This window comes from Malaclemys terrapin, chromosome 2 (genome assembly GCF_027887155.1).
Source record: "Malaclemys terrapin pileata isolate rMalTer1 chromosome 2, rMalTer1.hap1, whole genome shotgun sequence".
In the NCBI taxonomy this organism is placed as follows: Eukaryota; Metazoa; Chordata; order Testudines; family Emydidae; genus Malaclemys; species Malaclemys terrapin.
Window position 1 is genome coordinate 113,170,257 of NC_071506.1, and position 16,339 is coordinate 113,186,595.

The following is a 16,339-nucleotide window of genomic DNA, read 5'->3' on the forward strand; positions in this document are numbered from 1 at the left end:
TCACTGTGTCCCAGGACAGCAGCAGACTAAGCTGCTGCCATGTGACAACAGCTTGGTAGCCAACATGAAATGGTTTCTGGTTTCTAATGAATAGATGCCACATCACAAAACAAAAATGCTTAAACACATCTAGCTCTTTACCTCAGAGCCCTGAATAAACATTAATTCACAAAAAACATTTGGCATTACTCACCTCTTAAGTTCAGCTACTGGAGGGATAAGGAGCTACAGTACTCCAATACTGTTCATTCCGGTTTAGAGACGTGACCAGCTCCAGGGATATTCTTTATTTTTAAAATGGAGGATATTGCTAGCAATATTTTAGATCGTTGGACCTCTGAATGACCCGCTGGCTGGCAATTGCAGCACAGGCATTGAGGATTAAATGGACCAAGAGGCTGACTCACACCCTCAATATTAAACATGATCTTGTTTGTGAGGCTGCTTTGATGACTTCTGCTGCCCATGCTGAAGGTGAACTTGTTGCCAAATTTCATTGTCAATCTAGCATCTTTGCTGGCTGTTTTAAAATTTATTTTCCCTCTAGAAGCAATGAAAGAGCGGCCATATTTTTGTGAATGCCTTGTACACCCCCATATTAACGTTCTGCTTCATGTCATGGTTTTCTCTTGGGTGGGCTGTAGCCTTCCGTTCTCTAGACTCTCTCACACTCTCACCTCGTCACTCTAACCAGCATTCACCAGCTCTTCCCATTGCTCTGATGGCATCGTTCTCACCACTCAGTTTCCCACACTGGTGCACTCTCTTTCTACACAAAGTGCCAACACCAGTTATGGCACTGCCTCTCTGTGCATCTCACCCCTCTTCCCATACGCATTCTGCACAATTCTCACACCTTGCTCCTCAGCTTGTCTCCTTCTCCTATTCTCATCTTCATGCCTGTTCCCCATATTGCTTCCTTTGCCTGGAACATCATCACTCTGTGACAGTAGCCAGGGTATAATCTGGACTGTTGAACAGTGGTATCCCTTTAACTCTCTAGCCTGGGGTGCCTTTAACACTGCTTCACTGTCAGAACAGCCACTCCTGGCCTGTTCACACAACCTTCAGGATGCAAATTCACTCCCAGCTAAATACATGAGCCAGTCACTCACGAATTGCATACAGAGTGACACCCGTAAATTCTTAGTCCCAGACTTTCCCCCAGAAATGTGCATCTTGTACTGTCCAGCACACTACTAAACAATTCAAGCTCATTTCATCAAAGAAAAATTATATATGCACTCAGGGCCATCCTTACCCATACGCAAAGTATGTGGCTGCATAGGGCACCAGGAACTTTCCTGGTGCTCCAGCCCCTGCCCCACCTCTTCCCGCCCCTGTTCCGCCCCAGCCCCGCCCCCACCCCACCCCTGCCCCTGCTCTGCCCCACCCTGCCTCTTCCTGCCCCAGCTCCGCCCCCACTCCCCTGAGGACTGAAGCAGGGCCCGGCCTGCACTCCCTGGCAGCAGGAATTGCAGCGGCCTGGCCCCAGCCACGCCGCCAGTGAGTGCTGGGAGGTGGTTCCCCCTTGCCTCCCAAGCCAGCCCCCCACGCAGAGGCTTGGGGCCCCACACACACCCCCACAGAGGGGGCTGCATAGGGCCCCAGAATAACTAGGGACGGCCCTGTATGCACCAGCCTTGTTATCTCAAATCTCACTCTGACAGAGTGGGGATTTCCCCTTGTTATGTTGTATGTGAGCCTCTGAGAATCTTCCTGTTTTGCATGAATGCTGTGTGTGCTTCAGTTTCTCTGTGTATTGCACCAATGTCTAGGTGGTGGGAATAAGGGTGTGTAACTTTTGCAGGGGCTGCTTCAGCTGCCTGCATGGATGCTATGGGCACCCCTTCAGCCCTGGGTCCCAGCAAATCTAATGCTAAGATTACAAAGGCGACAATGAGGCAATGGGGCTCAGGCTGCAGCTCCCTCTCCCCACACCCGGGGGTCATGTAGTAATTTTATTGTCAGAAGGGGGGTTGGGTACAATGAAGTTTGAGAACCCCTGGTATAGATAGTCAGATCTCCTTCTTGTGAGCCAAACATCCTTACCATCCTGCCCAAATACTACTTTCATCCAGTTTCACAGTCTCCTCCTCCACAACTTTCCCTTCCTCCATGTCAACTTTTATAATATTGAGTTTGTAAGATTCTCTCACTGTCCGATTCACATTTTAATATATTTTAGCACTTTTCTGTGTCTGTTCTAGTATCTTCACATTCTACTTTGGTTACATTTAAATAGTACACTAGATTGCAGTTGTAAGGGCAGGGATTGTCTTTTCTCCATTCTTTAAATAGGGCCACGCAAAGGGGCAACACAGATCCCTGAAGTTCTTACTTAATGTCCTGTCACGCTAGTGCTTAAGGAACTAGTGCGAAGGTATTTGAAATATGCACTATCTTTGATCCGTTAAATTATTATTTTGGCCAAAATAATGGATATTTGATATCTTGAAACAGAGTTCCCCAGATAGTATTTGGGGATTTTTATTTATTTATTTTAAAGTCTTGAAGGGATTCTCATTTAGCCATTGACACCAGATTGCACCAAGGACCCATGTCAGAGCATCTGTCCATGCCATAGTTGAGAGGCCTAGATGTAGCTCTTCAGAGCCAATCTGTACCATGAGTAGTGCAGCAAGTAGTGCAGCTGCCACTTTAGTGTCCTCACAGAAGTGTTTGTGGCTCACAGAGAAAGAGGAATCAAGGTCATGAGTCTGCTGGTTTGGCTGGCCTGAAGCATAAGATAAGGAACACATACATTGTTTCATCTCAAAAACATTAACTTTCTGGTCTTGCCTCTCTTGTGAGCAAAAGGCCTTAAAAAGGGGTCATTTTCCATACGGATTCTCAAAACCTATTAACTGGCACCTTTGGTAATTTCAGTCCATTAAGAGTTGCTCACCGAACTGCCTTCAACACATTTCCTTTACTTTTAATTAAACTAGAGCTATGTTTTGACTGTGGACAGCATCATTAGCAATGTCTGATTACTCTGGGCACGCTGAGGCCCATTGGTATTGCACTGAAAATTCAAACATGCTGCCCTCGTACCAGATACCTGAATGTGCTATCAAGAGATTTGTTCAGCAGAAAGCAACTAAAGTACTCTGAGCGATATACCACCACTTAAACTTATTTCAACAACCTTCTCTCCATAACATCAGTCGCTATCTTCTTTTGTTCCAGCTGTTGTGTCAGAAGCAGAGTGCGCTTTGTCCTGTCATCTGTCCAACTCATTAGATAGGATGATTCTGATAATTTAGATCTCATGGGAAATGACTGGGCCTCCTGAAGTGAACAAGCCCTAACAACTTATCGCATGAAAGTTAAGGTGAGAAAAGAGAAAATCAGGTCATGATCAGGGCTGCCCGGGGGTGGGGTGGGGGGGGAAGTGGGGCAATTTGCCCCAGGGCCCCGCAAGTCCTGGCCCGGCAGCAGTCCGTGTCTTTGGCAGCAGGGGCCCCCGTGAGCTCTGGCCCGGCGGCGGTCCGGGTCTTCAGCGGCATTTTGGCAGCGGGGGGGCCCTTCAGTGCTGCCGAAGACACGGAGCGACTGAAGGGCCCCCTGCCGCTGAAATGCCGCCGAAGACCCGGACCGCCGTCGGCTGAGTACAAGCGCCGCAGCTCCCCCGCTTTGCCCCAGGCCCCCGAATCCTCTGGGCGGCCCTGGTCATGATTGGATACCAAAACCATGGAAAAGGGAAAGGATGTGAGTGGGGAAAAGCAGCAAGTTCATATAGAGTAAATTATGCCAAATTCTGGCCTGATAGAAAATAGCCAGGCTAACTTAGTTGCACATTATGGCATTATGTCTTCCTACAACCATCATTTTCTCAATCACATGTCAAGAGATTATTATTAAATGTCTCAGTTTCCTCAAAGGTAAAAATGAACCTATCTTTCTTTGCTGTTTCATAATTCTTTCAGGAGCATATCAAAGTAGGAAAAATTGAAATCCATAGCAATTAAGGACAGCGAGAGACCTTTAAAGGCAAAAATTGACAAATTTATGTTCTTCTGAAAATGTCTCCTCTCTGATTATTCCATTGTTCCTTACTACAGATTGTCCCATCTCCATGAATTCTGTGAGTCACTGTCCAGGTTTAGCCTACCATCTGGGAAAACCACCCCACAAACAATACTGCTACATCTGTAACAGATTCAGCATTTCCATATCAAAGCTTTCTTTATTCTGCGGAGCATGAAGAGGCGGGATATGTTTTTCCACACAAAGAGCACCAATGTGATAGATCAGTCTGAATGGTTCTGTTTAGATTTAAGGAAACAACTAAACAAGACAGAACAAAAATTAAGTCTCCATGAAAGTGCATGGCACATCTCGTCTATAACATACTTCACAAAATGGCAGTCGCCTCTGCAGATAGTAGTTTCCTAGAAGTTTAAAGGTGTAATATACCAAATCTAAAAATCACAAAAGTTACAGGCTATATACAGTGGCGGATTAGCCTCTGGGCGAATGGAGCCCGTGCCCAGGGGCCCTGGCCAACTGGGGTGTCCCAGAAAAATGGGCACCCCTGCGCCCCAACCTACTCCACCTGGCGCTCCTGCCAGGGAGCAGGGTCAGGACATGGGGGCTTGCCTCGCTGTGCCAACCCAGCGCGTTCCTGCTGGGGAGCAGGGGAAACCCCTGCACCCTGACCCCACTCCCTGGTAGAAACACCGGGGGTGGGGTACCACAGGCAGAAGTGATGGGGAGGGGCCCCCATTTGTTCTGGCCCAGGGCACCACAAAACCGTAATCTGCTTTTGGCTATAAATACCACATTATCAACTCCTATGAGCCAAGGATAGGACTCTACAATCAAAAATGGAACCCTGATGACTGGCAATGGAATCTTTAAATACAGGTCAGAGCAAGGGGAACTGTTTTTTTAAAGCTCTTTTAACTACATAACAAATAGTTCCCTCTTCAGAGCAAGGATGCAGGAGGCTGAAACAAAACTGACATTTCCTTGCTCTCTGCTTTAGCTTTTGTCTTGTTCACCATTTTGACCAAGGCTACCCAAGGTGCTTACAATCAGGAAAGCACCACTGTGAAGATCCAGAAGCATCTACCGCTTTATATTATATATGAGGGGCAAATCAGCACAGCATTAAGTGAAGGTTGAATTTAAAATTTCACTGAGATGACACTATGAAAGGAAAGGGAAAAAATCAACCCCAAATGCCCTTCAGAAAGGGGTCTGGAGACATCTTGTTGCTGCTTGTACATGTAGAACAAACTGGGTAATTTTCCCATGCAGTGACTCAGCTCTGGTTTTGCCCACAGCTATGTGGAAATGGAAAAAGCCACAAGGGTGAGTTGTTGTGAACATGAAAGAGAAAGATGGATTTTCAGTGTCTTTTCATCCTGTGATACAGGGTTTCTTTATGAAAGATGTTAAAATTCCTAAGTGCAGCCTACACAAAGCCTTTTATCGTACAAGCTGATTTAAGCCAGATACCAATAGCAGCTATAATTAACCTGCATTCCAATAGGGTTGAACATAAAAATTTTGGTATGGAGAAAGGCAAAATCAGAGAAACTAATCTTTGATAAATTTAAAGGAAAATGAGCATTTGGATTTTCCAATATCTGACACTCTGCTCTCATCAAATCTGGTGCTCGGTACTAGACATCTCCTTCAGTTGTCTAATAATAATGGAGTTACTTTTTCAGTCTCCATAATTACACAGGTAACAAATCAAGTGTGTGGAATTTTAGATCTGCAACTCTGAGAGATACTGAAGTTTATTCAAATAGCAGCCTAAATGTTCTAAGAGCATGTAGAATTGCATATTTACAGTAAAAGTGGAAAACTGAACTTTATTCAGCTGCAAACATGAAAACAAAAGGGCCGAATTCATCCTTGGTGTAAATGCACTGAAGCCAGTGGGGATACATCAGCAATAAAGCTGTGTTTGGTTACTGATTTTTAGAAGTGTTCCCTGTGTTCAACTTAAGACCTCGGGTGTCTGAATTTCAGAGGTGCGAGTACTCTCAGCGCCTAGTGAAGTCAATGGGATCAGCACATCAGTGCTTAATTTGTGCCAGAACTGAGCTCTGGCACTTTTAGGCTTGGTAGTTCACAGCCCCTGTGCCCTGTACCTCTTTCATTACCAATTAAGCACTGCAGCACATCCCCAGCCCATCTGAAAGTCAAGCACAAGGTGCCGCAATTTAGGCATGCAGAATTAGCAAACATGTACAAATTTTGACTCTCTCTTCCCCCAAATAACCATGACATTTAAATAATTAACCTTGAACTCTGGTACCAAGTTGTGATCACAGTTATGATTTACTGACCCAGTATTAGGACCTAATGCTGAGAGCAGCTGAGCACCACAGCTTCCACCGACTTCAAGGTTCTCATCAACACTCAAGCTCAGGCCTTCCCCTTAAAATCATATTGACCAAAATATTCTCTGCACTGGATAGGAGGAATCATGTGTGTACTCAGGAGAAGTTTTCTTGCCATTCCTATGCTAGTACGGAGCATGGAGGGAAGTTAGTTGAGTGTTTGCTGTTTCCAGGCTGCTGTCAGCCTAAGACTTATTCCCAACAAGGGTCATTTTTTCATGCCTGTGCAAACAGTTGTATTCAGGCAGATTGGCTCAGAACATCAAGCTATTTCCATGGCTCACACAGAGCATGTTGAAAGGGGCTGGTTTTAACTTTGCTTTGGTAAGCAGCACTAGATACAAAGTCATTGCCTTACATTTTCAAAGCAGCATGCAGCCAGTCAGCTCCTGCTCAAATGAATCAGAGATACACAGCTAAAGCTCTGCACAGCGTTTGCAAGTTTATTAGCTGGCAAAAGAACAGTCTGGGGGTATGTCTACACTGCAGTTAGGCGTCCACAGCTGGCCTATGCCAGCCGACTCGGACTTGAGCTAAGGAGCTGTTTAATTGCGGTGTAGACATTCCAGCTCAGGCTGCACCCTCCCATCTCTCAGGGTCCTAGAGCACAGATTCCAGCCCAAGCCTGAACATCTATACTTCAGTGAAACAGCTCCTTAGCCAGAGATAGCTGGCACAGGCCAAGCCGTGGGAGCTTAATTACAGTGCAGACATAACCTTGCTAAATGTTTCAGGTAATCTGGGGTAAGGAACTGCATATAAATGCACAGCATTTAGTTTTGAAACTGTGAAAAAGTAAACAGGTTACAATTCGTTTTTTGATTCAGAAACATTTGCTAGATGAAAGAAATGCCTACCCCAAATTTATCCCTATTACGAGATTAGAGTCCTCCCCGCAGCCCCGCTTCTGGGTCAAGATATCATCAGATGGAAAGAGCATAAAATAGTTCAAATTTTAAACTAAATATATCTAAGACAATAACCTTGTACAATACACCAGTGGTGGCACTTCCATATCTCTTTGCAGGACACAATGTTTGGGAATAAATTTGATGCAGTCATTGAAAAATTATCCTTATTCTCAGTCTCAATGCTTCCTCTAATTATGCAACTGCAGATTGGCACCCACAATTAATTGCCTGTGCCACAAATTGCCAGTTCAGCTGGTGATATTATTATTTATTATTTGTATTATCGTGGTAGCTCAGAGCCCCAGTTATGGACCCAGGTTTCCATTATGCTAGGCACTGTACTAACACAGCCCAAAAGGAAGGGGTTAAGCAAAATAGCAACAAAGTAAAAAGAGGGAAGATCTGAGCACTCAGTTAACACAAAATTGAAAGAATGGTAACAAAATTAATCAGGGAACCAAATGGCATGAAGAGAAAAAATTCTGGAATTGCCTATACATCAATTCTAGGAGCCTGCCTACAAACAAGAGGAATTAGAATGCTCACCTATGAGCACAAATTTGATCTGATTGGTATTACTAAAACCTGGTGGGATGATTCATATGGTTAGAATATTAAAATCAATTGTTACAACTTATTTAGGAAGGATCGAATGAGCAAAAGGGGAGGAAGAGAGGCACTCTATGCCAAAAATGACATTAACTGTTCCAAGTTATCAGTAACTCGGAAATAAATTGATCCTGAATGCTTATAAATCAATGTCCTAACAGATAATGCACAAGATGCCTTAGTAGCACAGGAATGACAAGATGGAGTACTGTGCATTGTTGATGTCTCCTACAGACCACCAAATCACACTAGGGAACAAGATGACCATCTCTTTATGCACCTATCTATAATGTATAGGTAAAAAATAAAAAAAGCTGTGTGATCACGGGGGACTTCAATTTGAGTGACACATGCTGGAGGTCTCATGCTGCTAGTCCTAAAACATCCTTGGAATTTCTAAACATAATAGATAACAATTTCCTAACTCAAAAAGTGTTGCAGCCAACATGAGGGAATTCTATATTAGACCTTATCGTAACAGATAACGAGGAAACTGATGACAGAACTAAAAATTAATGGTAGCTTAGATACAAGTGATCATGACTTGATCACAATAATAAGGTGCACAAAGAACAAAGTCCAGACCAGCAATATATATACGGTATACTGCTGATTATCCTAATTGCACAAGGGACCTGGATTTTATTCAGCTAATGGGGAGTTTGGATAAATTGAGGGGACAGGATCCATTCAGCAGCAGGGTGGTTTAAACCACAGGCAGGGGCTCATTGTCCTTCTCCACCTCACAGTCCTATCCAGAGGTCTCCTCTTTATTTTCCAAACCTCTGCATTATTCAAATCCCTTCCTTGTGCCCAAGGAACAGATTCAGATAATGCAGAGGATCACATAATGCAGAGGTTTGGATAAATGGGAGTATACTGTACTTGGTGCTTTAATAGGACCAATTTCAGAAAGCTAAAAACTATTATGAGTCAAATCAGCTGGGAGAAATAATTGAATCATAAAAATGTAAATGATAATTGGGAATAATCTAAGAACACATTACTAGATGCCCAAAAAAGCCACAATCTCACAACTGAGCAAAAAGGATGTGCTGGTAAAAAAAAATGACCTTGTTTAGAGGGGAAGTGAAGGCAGCCATAGAAAATAAATAAATTAAAATAATATATAACACATGAAAGAAAGGAGATGTTGATAGCAATTAATACAAATGAGAAGTTAGGAAATGTAGAAAACTGATAAAGGAAGCCAAGGGACACAAGGAGAAATCTATGGCCAGCAGACTTCCGGACAATAAGGAGTTTTAAAAATAGATTGGGATCAAAAAGAATCTTGACAATGGTATACGTCCATTACTAGATGGAAATCGTGGAATGATCAATAATAATGCAGAAAAGACAGAAGTGTTCAATGAATATATCTGTTCTGTATTTGGGGAAAAAACAGATGATAAAGTCTCATCATATAATGATAACATGCTTTCCATTCCACTAGTATCTCTGGAGGATGTTAAACAGCAGCTACTAAAGTTAGACATTTTAAAATCAGCAGGTCCAGATAACTTGCATCCAAGGGTTTTAAAAGAGCTGGCTGAGGAGCTCATTGGACCATTAATGTTGATTTTCAATAAATTTTGTATCATTGGGGAAGTTCTAGAAGATTGAAAGAAAGTTAATGTGCTAATTTTTTAAAATGGTAAATGAGATAACCCAGGCAAATACACGCCTATCAGTCTGTCATCAATCCCAAGCAAGATAATGGAACAGCTGATACAGGCCTCCACTAATAATTAACTAAATCAGGGTAATGTAATTAATGCTAATCAACATGTGGTTTGTGGAAAAACAGATCCTGTCAAATTAATTTGATATCTTTCATTGATGAAATAGTAAGTTTGGTTGACAGAGGTAATTGTGTTGATATAATACACTTCTGAAAGGCATTTGACTTGGTACCACATGAAATTTTGATTAAAAATATAGAATGATATAAAATTAACATGACACACATTAAATAGATAAAAACTGGCTCACGGATACATCTCAAAATGTAACTAAATAGGGAATCATCATCGAGCGGGTGTGTTTCCAGTGGTGTCCCACAGCGATCGGTTCTTGGCCCCATGCTATTTAACATTTTTATCTATGACCTGGAAGAAAACACAAAAGCATCACTGATAAGTTTGCAGATGCCACAAAAAATTAGGAGAGTGGTAAATAATGCAAAGGAGAAGTGACTGATTCAGAGCAATCTGGATCACTTGGTAAACTGGGTGCAAGCATGCAATATGCATTTTGACATGGCTAAATGTAAATGTATACATCAAGAAACAAAGAATGTAGGCCACACTTATAGGATGGAGGACTCTATTCTGGGAAGCAGTGTAGGGTGACCAGACAGCAAATTGAAAAATCGGGACAGGGGGTGGGGGGCAATAGGAGCCTATATAAGAAAAAGACTCAAAAATCAGGACAGTCCCTATAAAATCGGGACATTTGGTCACCCTAAAGCAGGGACTCTGAAAAAGATTTGGGGGTCATGGTGGATAATCAGCTGTACATGAGTTTCCAGTGTGACACATCTGGCCAAAAAAGCTAATGGGATCATGGGCTGCATAAACAGGGGAATCTAGAATAGGAGCAGAGAGGTTATTTTACCTCTGTATTTAGCACTGGCGCAACCACTGCTGGAATACTGCATCCAGTTCTGGTGTCCACAATTCAAGAAGGATGTTGATTAATTGGAGAGGGTTCAGAGGAGAACCACGGGAATGATTAAAGGATTAGAAAATATGCCCTCGAGTGATTGAGTTCCTTGAGTCTATCTATTTAGCTTAACAAAGAGGAGGTTAAGGGGTGAGTTGATTACAGCCTATGCTTACCTACATACGGAACAAATATTTGAAAATAGGCTCTTCAGTCTAGCAGAGAAAGGTATTACCCAATCCAGTGGCTGGAAACTGAAGCTAGACAACTTCAGACTGGAAAAAAGTTATACATTTTTAACAGTGAGGGTAATTCACCAAGGGTTGTGGTGGATTCTCCATCACAGGCAATTTTAAAATCAAGATTGGGTGTTTTTCTAAAAGATCTGTTCTAGGAATTATTTTGGGGGAAGTTCTCTGTCCTGTGTTAGGACAGGAGGTCACACTAGATGATCACAATGGTCCCTACTAGCCTTAGCATCTATGAAAAAGATGGTCCATGCCTCAAGAGCTTACAAACTAAATATAAAAGACAAGAGACAACAGATAGATACAGACAGATGGAGGAGTGCAAGGTAATAACAGGTATGTCTACACTGCAATTAGAGACCCGTGGCAGGCCCGTGCCAGCTGACTCAGACTCACAGGGTTCAGGCTAAGGGACTGTTTACCTGTGGTTTAGACATTTGGGCTCAGGCTGCAGCCGGAGCTCTGGGACCCTCCCACCTTGCAGAAACCTAGATCCCAGGCTGCATCCTGAGCCCAAATGTCTACACCACTGTTAATTGCAGTGTAGATGTATCCAATGAACAGAGCCGGCTCCAGGCACCAGCCGAGAAAGCTCGTGCTTGGGGCGGCAGATTCTAAGGGGCAGCATTCCCTCCAATCCTAGGGTGGCACGGCCGCCTTTTTTTTTTTTTTTTTGGTTTACCGCTCCGGCCATCCCGCACGGTTTGGTTTTGTTTTGTTTTTGGTTGAGGCGGCAAAAAAGCCTGGCCCTGCCAATGAGATAATATTTAGCATCATAATACACAGAAAGAAAGAAAGATACACAGAAGGAACACTTCAGTCTCCAGAGCTATCCAGCCAACACATTTCACAAGTAGTACATTCACGAACAAATACTAACCTAAGTTTCCAAGCAAGGGAAAGGGGGTGGGGGTGAGGAATTCACTGCGCATTGTCTGCAAACACTGCCCATTTTCCATTCAGTAAAATAACCCTATTATAAAAGAAAAGAGAAGTATCATGATTTGTACCAAAATGCATTCCATTGTTTCTCAAGAGAAAATATTGAGACAGGTCCTCTGAAAAGTGTTCCATCAGACTACACAGAATGGTATGTACAACCTTATTTCTCTCTTCCTCTTCATTTCTTAGAAAAAATGAAGATCAAGAGAGTTAATATCATTAACAGAAGAGCCACAGCTGTTTTGTTTTTCACTAATTAAGGTTCCCCTCATTCCCCCAAGCCAGTTGTACAGCTGCAAACCTTGTGGGTGTGATTCTCCAGTGCCTGGCACTTTGAACTGAGTGTGAAAAAGACTGTAAAATGCTACCAGTGGTGCATGTGAGGGGAGAATTCGGATTGGTAACATTTCACACTACTTTGCACAGGTGGAAATGACTACTCAAAGTAGTAGAAAAATGCCTGTTGCTTTAATCAGAAAATGGCCAATAATAGAGCAGATCATTCCCGGCAAACAAGGACAGATTTAGCAGCTGTGATAGCTTTCCTTCCCTCAGAAGGCTGTAGCTATCATCTCACTGCTCATTTCTACACCCATTTCTTAGGCTACTGATCAGTGTCACTGGTGTAAAGAAGGTGGATAGAGAAATGTGAGCAAAGTAAAGAACACTATTTCATGTAGAAAACAGAGAGTAACTTCTCTTGCAAGAATGATGGTCATAATTATTAACACAGTTGGGAAAAGGAAAGACGATCATGATTTTTTGTTTGTTTTTGAACCAAATTGTTTGGTTTTGATCAAGGTTTTAGTTAGCTGAAAAATTTTCAGTTCTCTATAACAATCATTTATGTATATTGTGCATCACTCTTCTCAGCACTCCACATGATGTGCTACCAACTTTTAAACAAGAGGCTCACTCAAAAATGTTCTGCTTCAGTCACCAATACAGGTGACATTCCTTGGGTAAAGTATTTCTTCCCCTCCTGTCCCCCCAAAGCTCCAATAGGCAATCAATTTCATACTCTTCACCCCAGGCACAGACCTAAACCTCCAAATCCAAACTCTACTTCCATTTCTTTCAACTCACTCTTGCTCCTCACAGGGGCTTCTCTACCTAGCAACTGTCCCTCACAGCAGTAGCTACTTTGATGGCAGCCGGCAGTCTCTAGTAGCAGCACTGGTAACAAGCATGTTTCCTCCAACATCTGGAGCATGGGTGGAGAAGGAGTTAGCATACAAATCCAGTTTAGTCATTTGGAGAATGGGTTCTTATTGGTTCTTGAGGTGGGTGGGTCCCTTCAGCCACTAGTGGTCTCACCTACTTGGTGTGGGTGGTTATTTAGGAGAGCAATTCTACTAACTGGTGTAGGGATTTTGGAAGAAAAATGGGTTTCCCTGGGTTGTGGATGGAATCAAGAGGGCAGAAAAAAAGACTTCAGTTCTTCAAACTCTAGGTAGAAGTCAGCAAGGAGAGAGAAAGCTACAGCTACTAGACTCACGCTCAGTGCAGCACCAATAGGAACAGTTTGCTTGTTTCTGCTCTACTGCTAGAGTTGGTGAGGGCCTTTAGATGTGGGGAGGCACAAAAGGTGCTAGAGCTGGTGACTATCTGCAGTGTCTGTGGTGCCATCCTAGTCATGCAGGAAGGAAGCTCATCCTGTAACAGTAAGCACACCTACAGCACCTCAGCTGCTTGAGATCCAGATTGTATGGGTGAGTTTTTAAATCCACAAGCACATCCCATGCAACTATTCGTGGAAATGACTGCTCACCAATATGAGTAATGGGCTCACAAGCTGACCATGAGCAAACGCTATCTGATTCAGCTCCCTGCCCATTGTAGCAGCAATTGAAAGTGTTAATAAGCAGAGCTGGCCCCAGCTTTAGGTCAGGCCTGCAAAACAACTCTCTGCTTTTCCCTCCTCCTAAAAGCGGATTACTGTCCAGCATGATCAAAGCTCAGGACCTACCTGAGGATTCTGGGAAGAGTAAGTGAAATGACTCCTTGGGATGCATTCCAAACACATACCTTCTCCATAAAACGATTAAGTTACATGTTTGGAAAGTGAGATCTCCAGGTCCTTATTTTTCTTCTCATACATGATCCTGCTACAGGAAGTGGAGCCCAAACACTTCAGCACTCCACATGATCTTTTTAACCCCAGTGAGTTAGCCTAAACTATAAATTAGTTTAATCTTAGCAAAGAAACTTAAAAGAAAAAAAAAAAGCAGCAGTTCTCTTTCATAAGGTGCAAATGTGAGTTTATTACAGAGCTGACCTTAACCCTTTCCAGGTAATAAATGGCTGAAACTAAAGGAGAAAAGCAGCTTTCTTAAAAGGTTTGTGTAACAGTGTCTCCTCAAACCCCTTAGGGTTGCCAATCCTCCCAGATTGGCTGGGAGTCTCCCATAATTGGCCTCAATGTCCCGGTGACTCTTAAAGGCAATTGTGGAGATTTTAATAAGCCAAAGTCCAGTTGGCAGCACAGTGGGGCTAAGGCAAGCTCCCTACCTGCCCAGGCTCCACATGGCTCCAAGAAGTGGCTGGCACGTCCAGCTCCTAGGCACAGGGGAAGCCAGGTCTCTGTGTGCTGCTACCAGCCTGAGTGCCAACTCTGGAGCTCCCATTGGCTGGAAGCTGCAGCCAAGGAGAACTGCAGGGGCGGTGCCTGCAGGCAGGGGCAGTGTGCAGAGCCACCTGGCTGCCCAAGAGCTGCCTGAAGTAAGTGCCGCCCAGCCGGAGCCTGCACCCCTTACCCTCTCCTGCACCCCAACTCCTACCCCAGGACAGAACCCCCTCCTGCACCCAAACTCCCTCCCAGAGCTTGCACCCCAAACCCCTCCCTCACCCCAATTCCCTTCCCCAGCCCAGAGCCCCCTCCCACACACCGAACCCCCCTGCCCCAGCCTGGAGCCTCCTCCCACACACTGAACCCCTCATCCATGACCCCACCCCAGAGCCCACACGCCTAGACAGAGCCCTCATCTCCTCCCACACCCCAACCCCCTGTCCCAGCCAGGAGCCCCCTCCAACACACTGAACCTCTCATTTCTGGCCCCACCCTGGAGCCCGCACTCCCAGCCCAAGCCCTCACCCCTTCCCACACCCCAACCCGCTGCCCAGGGAATGTGAGGAGGGTGGGGAGAGGGAGTGGGGAGGGAGTGAGCAGGGGATGAGGCCTTGGAGAAGGGGCAGGGCAAGAGGGTTCAGGTTTGTGCAGTTAGAAAGTTGGCAACCCTAAACCCACTGTCCGAGCCTGCCGCTGCCTCAGTTTCCCCACTCATGTAAACCAGCAGGTCACTTCACCAGTCAGTGCATCAGTGAGGCTTCCACTGGTGTCAGTATTTCATTCCCTTTTCTGGAAGGTCAATGTAGTGATTAGCAACCACCTCAAGCAAGGCAGCTAAACCAGGTCCTGCCACTTAGCCCTTTCCTAGGGCAGCTGCAGCTGCCTAGATAACAGGTATTAGCCAGCTGTTGGGGCTCAGGACCTGACCCAAGATCCCCTGCATTTGCCTCCCTGCACTCTTACCCTTAAAGGAGGTGCTTGCTGACCTTTTATTTCACCAGCTGAATAGTCACTGGGGGATGGCTAAACCCTTAAAGGGCCATCCCACGGTGTGACAGTTTTTCACATGTCTCTACAGTGAGGTCATCATAAGAGAGGAGATTCTGATGTTATTACAGCATATAACTTTTAAATGTGCTAGAGTTGTCAGTATCCTACTCTTGTGATCAGGCAAAGCGAAAAAGCATTTCTAGAAGTAATTGACAAACATTGTTGTGACTGCAGAATATACCTCTAGGATAGAAAGAAATGATACTTGTTTTGAATAGTGAGAGGTATGGAAATCAGATCTAGTGTCCTTGTCCTCCCTTTTCTGCTGCACTTTTTTAATTTGGGGAAGTGCATGACAGATGAAGACCATCAGTACAAGGGCCTTCCCTACTACAAGGGCAGCCAGATGCTACTCTTGGGCTACCAGGGAAGCAATATGCTCATCCTCAGAACATTGCTTCATCAGCACTCTCTAGTCCCCAGAGAGTGCATGAATAAAGGAGAAGGCAAGATTGACTGATCCCTTGCATGGTGTTGTCCTTGAACGTCCACTCAAATCTAAACTATCACACATCCATTATTAAAAACAGTAATAAGTGCTACAACTACGTGTTCTGCCTCCCCCGTGTTCAGAGGACTTTGCAATTGTGTTGAAGTATCAGCCACTCTAAATTTAAATCTTGAAGCCGGATGCCATCTTGTGGTGAAAAAAGTCAGGCCCAAAATTGCTCTTTGAACTGACTTCCAAGCTGAAAAACTAGGATCCCGAGAGATGGAAAAGTGCACTGTATAGCGCTGTTCATGGTTCTTCTAGAGTCATGTTTTCTTGAGCAGTCGGTTCAATGAGTATAGCAGATTTCCTTGGATTTTGACCACATGATTTATTTGGTCTTAGGAGAATTTTGATCATTTCTTGGGTCAGGGCCATTGGAAAAACAAGAACAACCTCACCTCAGTATTATTGGATCCCATAGAAGAGGATAAGTAGAAGCTATATTGCACCATATGTTTAATACTTCTCCAGTGTCTACATGTTGT